General features: G+C 46.5%; 2 protein-coding genes across 3 annotated transcripts in view; both read left to right on the top strand.

Moving 5' to 3' along the window:
- The window catches only part of LOC147998498 (RT1 class I histocompatibility antigen, AA alpha chain-like), a 101871-nt gene that overhangs the window by 74684 nt on the left and 18552 nt on the right, over window positions 1–8635 (top strand). The gene's annotated exons all lie outside the window — the stretch shown is intronic.
- The window catches only part of LOC147998499 (class I histocompatibility antigen, Non-RT1.A alpha-1 chain-like), a 54528-nt gene that overhangs the window by 30409 nt on the left and 15484 nt on the right, over window positions 1–8635 (top strand). The window lies entirely within an intron of this gene.

The raw sequence follows: 8635 nt of genomic DNA, 5'->3' as shown, positions 1-8635 counted from the left end.
AAGCCCATGAGCTTTTAATTACAAATTCTTTTGTTTTTACTGACTTATAAGCAGCCATTACCAGCTTTTTCATTCAAATAGGAACGTAGGGTCTTCAATACATGGGACAATCCAATTAGTTCATTTTGTAAAGTGAAGTGGCTTTCTTTTAGGATCTGTGTTAATTGCTCCCAAATAGTTGTTACAAACTCTTTGCCAGTCCTCATCGATTACCCTTAATGACGTAATCTCACGTTAGTATATGGCTCTATAATTTTTCATGGGTCTATTCCTACAATTGACACAATCATACTTTTATAATTAAATCAGAAACTTTTTGATATAAGGCTTTTAGTTTTTTACTTTCAGTGTGTGCTAAGAAGCTTCATTCTAAAATGCTACTTCCCTTTGTCTAAAGAGCCCCGTGGGAGAACGGGTTAAAGACAAAAGAACAGGGGTGGGGGCGGGGGACCTCAGCCCCACAAACTGTGGCAAGTTGCAGGTGGCAGCTCAGCTCAAGGCATGGCCGCTGGGGGAGCCGCCCCTTGACACCTGCCGCCTCCTCCTTATTCGAGCACTGTCTGGGCTCAAAGTTTGCTGCCTCTGGTGAGCCGCACCCTTTGTCTGGGTGTTGAACTGAGGCGGCTGTAGGGTGGGGACGGCCATCATTGCCCTGGCGGACAGAGTGGGCGACAACAGAAAGTGTGCCTGCTCCGGGCAGGCGCTTGGACAGGTGCGGTGATGTGGAGCTGCCAGGTCCGGGCCTCCGCCTCATCGCCGCTGCCCTGCTGGTGCCCGCCGGGAGGTCGGCCAAGTGGAACCGCACTGCGCACCTGCCTGCAGCCGCCCTCAATGCCCGAAGTGTCTGTTCACCATCTACTCACATGGCGACCTCCTCCCAACATGGCCAGCTGCTGAGTGACTGTGGGCCTCCATTGCTAGACTACACCTAGGGAACTGGAAATAGCCCGGGGCCTCAGAGTAAATGTGCAGAGCTGCTGGCCATCATTGCAGAGTCCTGGAAAGAGATCAGATCCAGGTCTGCAGGGAGCAAGAGCGCCATGGAGAGGCTAAAAGGAGGCATCATTCATGCCCAAGCCTGGTTCTGGAGTGCTTGGCTGAAATGGAACCTAAGGTCAGGTCCTAGCACCTGGCCACTCTGAAGGTCCATCTCGCTACCCTGTGGACAGGAGAGGCTTTGTCCAAAATGGCAGTATTTTTCCAAGACAGTCATTAAGCTCTGAACCCATACTCAGAAAATTGGAAGACATTTCGCAGTAACTGATGGTGTGCATTTTAAGTAGTTAGGAAGGACCCAGCTCTTTTTTCAAGCATTTGAAAGATGTCTGTGAAGCCACTTCACAGCAAGCTATTGTTTGTCCCCAAATACCAGTGTCCCCTTTAACCTTCCTATGGACACATTTTCCACTTGCATCACTCCAGTTGACTCCTTTCCATGAGTTCACCTGCCTCTGAGGAGTTGAGTGCAAACCACCACGCCTTTGCTCAGTAGCTGGCCGGCCTGTGTACAGTGTAGACCCTGCTTCCTGGAGCTTCTCTGCTTAAGCCTTGGCATGACTGAGTGCTTTGAAGTCCATCTTTAAAATGCACAGGTGATAAAGACAGAAGAAAGAGCCATCTACCCAACCTACCAAGCACCCGGTAGATCTCAGTTCCGTGGTTACTATGAGGCAAACACAACATCTTGAGGAAAACGACTGAAACGTTGTATCTTTGTATTTATTACTTGGTATAACAAAGCTTAGTTTCATTAAAAAAAAAAACACACAAGACAAAAGAACCAAATACAGTTCACTTTGAGGACTATGCTACCCACATGTACGTCTGTAGTCTCTTTTCTTTTTTCTTTTCTTTTCTTTTCCTTCTTTCTTTCTTTCTTTTCCTTTTCTCTTCTTTTTAAAAAAGATTTATTTGTTTATATATGTGAGCATACTACCATGATCTTCAGACACACCGTAAGGACAACAGATACCATCACAGATGGTTGTGAGCCACCACCTGGTTGCTGGGGATTGAACTCAGGACCTCTGGAAGATCAAGTGGTGGTGCTCTTAACCACTGCCATCTCTCCAGCCTCTGTATCCTCTGTTCTACTAAGGTTAACTCTTTCTCTTCTAATCTGTTAGCTGCCTTGGCCTGTCAATGTCTGAATCTCCTTCTAACATCTGAAACAAATCACTTGATCTTTGTGCAGCTAATCCAATGGTGGGCCAGAGCCGATTGACATCTCCCATTAATTTCTGAAAATTGAGACTTCACAACTGACTCTTTCCAATTGGTACCATCTGAGGTTGAATGATTTGTTGACTTATGTTAAAATGTAGATAATGAATACAATCTCTTCTCTCTTCTCTCTTCTCTCTTCTCTCTCTCTCTCCCTCCCTCTCTCTCTCTCTCTCTCTCTCTCTCTCTCTCTCTCAGCAATCTGGAAACCTCAACAAGGCAAAATTCTTTTGGTTTTAGTAAACATTTTTTCCCTAAGTTATCTGCATCAGAATCAGCCATCAAAATATCACCCATGCAATGGTAATCAATAAATCGAAGAAATTGCCTACAAATTATTTCTGGTGGCTGTCGCTTTAAAGCCAGACACAGTGTTGGATGTTTAGCATTCCCTGTGAAGAATTTCCCAGGGATATCATTGGACAGGTTGAGCATTATTATATTATGTAGAATGAAGGCAATATTTCCTCAGTTGAGGTTTTCTGCCTGATTCTTAGTTCCTAGCTGCCCTGAGGCAAACAGTTCCTACTTTTGCTGTAGGGCCTCAAACAACAACCCCCAACCCCCATTATGTTTCCTGTTGGCAAGGAGTTGCCTTGGAGTCTCTCCTGGACTAGACTCATTGGTCCAGTGGCAACCCTTACTACCTTGTCTGCACACCCCTGGAAGCCTAGGCCTTCTTTTGTTGTGGTTGCCTGGAAGTTTGATGCTAATTCCACTGCCCCAAGGACAGCTGCCTAGTCAGGTACTCAGGAATCAGGTGACTTCACCAGAACCTTCTCCCCATTGAATTTGTAAGGTACAGGTGAGGGGCAGGCACAGGATAGAAGGAGGCCTGTCATTGGAGGAGAGGGAAGGATGGGCGGGAGAGAAGTTTGAAGGAAGAGGAGGAGACTGGAACAGAGAGGAAGAGACAGGGGGAGGAGAGGAGAGAGAGAGGTGGTGGTAGGAGAACGGAGGCTGAGTTAAAGATCTCGCTCTGTGTACTTACAGGTTGTCATCAATGTTCCTAAGGGATGGACGGTATGGGCTTGTATGTTTAAGTGAGCAATTATACCTTATCAGTTGGATCTAAGATTATTGTGTTGTGTGTTCTTTTATGGGAGGGTTTGAGTGTAGGAAAGTGTGCGGCAGCAGGAGACACTGGGCCGCCATGGCGAATTTGGGATGTGTTTCCGCCCAGATATCCAGCAGACATCTTGGGGCACCGCGGTGCTGGACCAAGCAGGGTAAAAGACACCGATACTTTTTTTATTTTTTGTATTTTCACAACATTCTTTCTAGTTTACATTTAGAAAATGCATTGCCCTTGGAGATGCCTTGTTCACAATTATGTGTCAAATGACCATGTTTCCCACAGGTAAAGCATAGGACATTTTGAGATCTGAGACCTTGACCAGCTTGGTCAAAGGAATTCAGGCATCTTTTAGATACTGAAAGAGCGTACCCCAAAACGGGGAGCCGCGTCTCTCGCTCCGATCGCAGGGTGGGGTGCCCCCAGGAATCACGAGGAGCCATTCTTGATGAAACAGCAAGAGGTAGCTTTATTAACGAGATCCCAGGTCTTAGCGGGATCCCGGGTCGACACGTATCTCACACAGGAGACAGAGGAATCGACCCCGAGCCTCCAGACTCGGGGGTTTATATAGGGGAGGTTAGGGGCATTCGCGAGGTTACACATGATTGGTCAATTCAAATGGTGCACAGTTACTTTCGGCGCGAAATTACATCAGCAAGGAGTACGTGCTCTCCAGCAGCTCGGCAGGCAGGTAGGGTGACTCATCTCACTCAGGGGGGTGAAGGAAGGGGAGGGGGTAGCTACGGATGGTCAGTGTCCTTGGGGCTGATAGCTGGTTTGGCAAGTCCTATCTCTGGCTCTCCCTCAGGCACGTCCCGCCCTGCACATCTGGACTCTGACAATGAGCAACCTTTATGAAACTCTAGTTCTACATTCCCCAATTCTTTTTTTTTTTTTGTTAATAGTTCTAATCCTAGAACTTCATGGAGAACTCAGCTTCATCTAGCATAACAGCTTGGTATTGTAGTCTTAACATGAGGATTCTAACCTGGACACTATCCAAGCCTATCCACCAAGGTCATGACTAGCTTTTAGAACTTCTAAGCTTATATGGACTGTGATCCCTGAGGCACAGTCCCAAGAAGTGTTAAGAGTACTAACATATGCAATGTTACATCATTTGTAATGGAAATCAAGCCTATCCCACACCTATCTTGATAGAACCCAGGACAAACATGACTGAGTTTCCCTCTAGGTCCCAGCTCTCAGCCCCAACAGCTAGTACACGGCTGGTGAGGGCTGAGAATTGACAGCTGTCAGGGTGGTCAGCAGCACCAGGTACGGTCCTTTCCAGCGAGGCTCGAGTGTCTGGACTCAGTGTAGCTGCAACCTGGAACTGATGGGATGTCTCAGGGGTCTCCGGGGCATAGGCTGCTGTCAGCTGTGAGCAGATTTCTTTCTGTATCACCTGTAGGTCTTTTAGCCTGGCACACAAATCATTATTACTATGGCACTATGACATGTTGGTTCAGTAACATCATCTAATACAGTCAGGGGGGCTGAGGCCCCATATAAGATCTCAAAGGGGGTAAGGCTGAATCTGGAAGGGGTATTTCTTGCTCTGAAGAGAGCAAGAGGGAAGGAGTGTCACCCAGTCTGTGCCAGTCTCCATGGTTAATTTAATTTGGTCAGGGTCTCTTTTAAAATTTTATTTATTTATTCTACCTGTCCTGAACTTTGAGGTCTGTAAATACAATGTAATTTCCAATTGACCTCTAAATACTTGGCCACACCCTGGCTTACCTTGGCAACGAAAGTAGGGCCTTTGTCTGGCCAGATTACCTTGGGCATTCCAAATCCGGGGAAGATTTCTTCCAGTATCTTCTTGATGATTGCAGAGGCCGTCTCTCATTTGGTGAGGAAAGCTTCTATCTATTCCTGAAAAAGTATCTACAAGCACTAGGAGATACTTGTGATTATATTTTTCTGGTTTTATCTCAGTGAAGTTCACTTCGACTTTTCACTAAACTCTCTAGGTCTCTTTGCCCTGTTTGCTTGCTAAGCATTCACTTATTGACATACCTTATACTTTCTACTGTCTCTCTGGCTAAAATCTTAAAGTCTGTTACATATACCTTAACTACTTGGACAAACTTTTTATCTCCTAAATGAGTCCATTTCTGTATTTGGCAAAGTGAGTCTTTTCTTTGTTCTCTGGGGGAGTATAGCTTTCCCCTCAAGCGTGCCATTGTCCTTTATCTTTTAAGCAATTTGGGCCTTTTCTAAGTGAGGCCATCCCTTAGTCCGATCCCAGTTCCCAGTGGCTGTCTCTTGCAGGCCTGCAACCAGGATGGGCTCCTGCATAACCATTTTTCGAGCCACTTTATCTGCTTCGTTATTGCCCCATGTCACTGAATCTCTTCCCTCCTGATATCCTGAGCAATGAATAGTACTCACAGTTGTTGGCTTCACTAGGGCATCCAAGAGATGGTAAAGGCATCTGCAGTGCTGATGTACTGGGGGGGGTAGAGGTTCAGCCATCCCAGATAACATTGTGTTGTCCACCATGGCAGCACCCACTTGTCTCTGACCTTCATTCATGAAGAGAACTGTTCCCGTCTGTGGACAAGGTCCTCGGCTTTCAGCAGGGGTCAATCAACCAGTCGCAGAGGTCTTTCCTCCATCCATGGGCTTCTGCCAGTGCTTGACACTCATGTTGCAGTGGCTCCAGGTCCGGATTGGGCAGCAAGGTGACCAGATTATCCCCAACCGGTAGAGAATCTAGTCCATGGCAGCTGACCAGTGGTCCCATCTTTTGGGACACTCTATTCAAAGGCAAAACATCAGCCACTCTATCACAGTTTAAGTCCTGGATTGGGTGATAATTGTTAATGCCCGGCTGGCAGGAGTGATGTGTTCCAGGCAGATCAGGACTAAGTCACACATCCCCCAGCATCAGGTACTGGTGCACTGAGACAGGTCTTAAGCTCCACATACACAGTCTGTAGATATGCATACACATGGCCTCACCCAGCTATTTCAGCCCACGAAAGCCATTTTGGAGAGCAATTTTCTCATGAGCAAGGGATAGGGGCAGTCAGGGATGACCATGAATTAGTGGGTGGGTTACCCGGCCCACGCCAAGGTCCACTGTTCTTCGGGCAGTCCATAAGTATTGTTCGTTGCCAGTAGCCCCTTGCACTCAAGGTCTTTGGATATTGGCCCACTGGAGGGGGGCATAGGAGCACAGAGCATTGGGTCCCTGCATCCACACTTCCCTTCTATCTCTGTACATAGCCAGCACTCTAGGACCAAGAAGCTCTCCAGTGGCCCCTCTTGTTCTTTCTTGGGCAGTCCCTGACCCAGTGTCCTTTTTTCTTTGCATTAGGCACACTGATCTTTAGCCAGGAATTCTCTTCTGTTGCCAGGTACTATCTTCCTAGGTTCCCTAACTACTGTGGCCAGTATATGTTCCTCTCTCGCCTTTTATCTCTTTAGCTCTCTAATTTCCTCTTCTTTTTGTCTCTTTTCTTCCCTAGCTTCCTGCACTCTTTACCTCTTTCTTTCTTTCTTTCTTTCTTTTTTTTTTCAGTCTCTCTGCATCTTCTTCTACAGCTATTAGGTGCTGTCCACTTTTCTGCACAGACCCTGAACCATGCATCAACTTATTTTCTCTGCAACTTACAATAACTCTCTCAGTGACTTAGCTTAACCCTTCAAGTTTCTGTAACTTTCTCTTCATATCTTTTCTTTATCTTAGCCAGATTGGTGGGGCATTTTCCAGCCCCTAGGAGACCCACCCTTGGAGCCTGGGGGCAGACCTGGAGCACTCCCTACCTTCAGGGGTATGAAGAGAGCAGGCAGAAGTGAGGGCCTTCTATGCGTGTTGGAACCCTTTTTTTTCTGGCCTCTAGTAGGATTCCGTCTTTCCTCGGTGGTAAAGAAGACCTGTAACAGTTACTAACAAGCATATCAAATGGGATGGTGAGAAAACAAGAGAATCTTGAGAATAGAGTCTACCGAAGAGGGCAAACAGCATTTAGTCACACAGCTAAACCAGGAGGCCTTTCTTGGAACAAAAAGGCCATGGTCAGTGTCAGCTCCATGGCTTTGCCTCTCAAGAGAACCAGCCTCCAAATGACACTAGGCTTCTAGTAACAACTAATAACAAAAGGATGGAGAGATGGTTAGAACCTGGGTGCTAGATGCCAGGGGGCTGATAAAAGAATTGTAACCAGTTCACCTGGGGCTATCAGGACCTCAGTAGTAGCCCTTTACCAAACTGTCTCACTGGGTTTAAAGGGGCCAAGGAAAAGAAAACATTAATCCTGACCTTGGCCACCGCCAAGTAATTTAGTGCTGGAGACTGACTCCTCCCTTGGAATAAAGACAGCAGATAAGGCAGGCTTCCTTAAAGAACTTCTCTAAATGAGTGCTCTCCTACTGTGAGCAAATGTCAGAAATTCCTTTCCTATTCTTGTTTTCCTTATAGCCCCACCTAGCTCTCAGCCTTTTTAGATTATTCTTCCTGTAGCATTTCTAACACAGCCTGTCCCTTTTTTATAGCCTATTAACAGCATTTCTGATCTTTTAGGCAGCTACGCACTAAGTGTCATACGGGCTGAAACTCCGCCTTTAAGATTCTTTGCTCCCAAGCAATATTTACTCACTTCTCTAGCTTATCTCAGCTGGCTGCGAGCACAAGCACAGATAAAACACTGTTTTAAAAATTAACTTTGGCTATCAACCAACACACCGCCACTAGAGCGGGGTCCACAAAATTAAGTTCCTTACTCACTAAGCATTAAGGGGACCAAGTAAAACTCTTCAACGAACAAAGCAAACAGTTTCATGATTTCAAACACAGTCGTCGGTTCAAGATTTTAAACAGGGTCGTCAGTCCAAATTCAAACACGAATAAAAAGTCAAAAAAACACTGGACAATACCACAGAAAACAATCCAGACAAACAAGACCAAGACAAAGCATCCTATAACCAATTTCCACAGATGCCTGGTACCTTCAGTACCTGGCCCAAACTGCAGCTTAACCTTAGCTGCTTCTGGGATACCAAACACAGGAATAGAATACAGACAACAGACACTAACACATCTAAGCACACTTGTCCGTGCCTATACTCAAATAGGCTGCCGAACTCGACCTCCGAAGTCAAGTCACAGTCAGATCTTTTTGACTGTCCGTTGCCGGGTCCTCCCGACAAAATTCGGCTCGTGGAACGTCTCTCACTCGTCCCAGAGCCAGGACCCGACAAAGGCTGGCTCTCGGAACGTCTCTCACGCGTCCCAGAGCCTGCGCGATTGGGGCGTCCCCCGGTGCGCTTTCTAAAAAGGAAAAAAAGAAAGAAAAAGACTATTCGGAGTAGGAAACCCTTCTA

Source organism: Rattus norvegicus, chromosome 20 (genome assembly GCF_021556685.1).
Source record: "Rattus norvegicus strain SHRSP/BbbUtx chromosome 20, alternate assembly SHRSP_T2T, whole genome shotgun sequence".
NCBI lineage: Eukaryota > Metazoa > Chordata > Mammalia > Rodentia > Muridae > Rattus > Rattus norvegicus.
The sequence above is the reverse complement of the archived record's forward strand: the minus strand, read 5'-3'. Positions and strand labels throughout refer to the sequence as shown.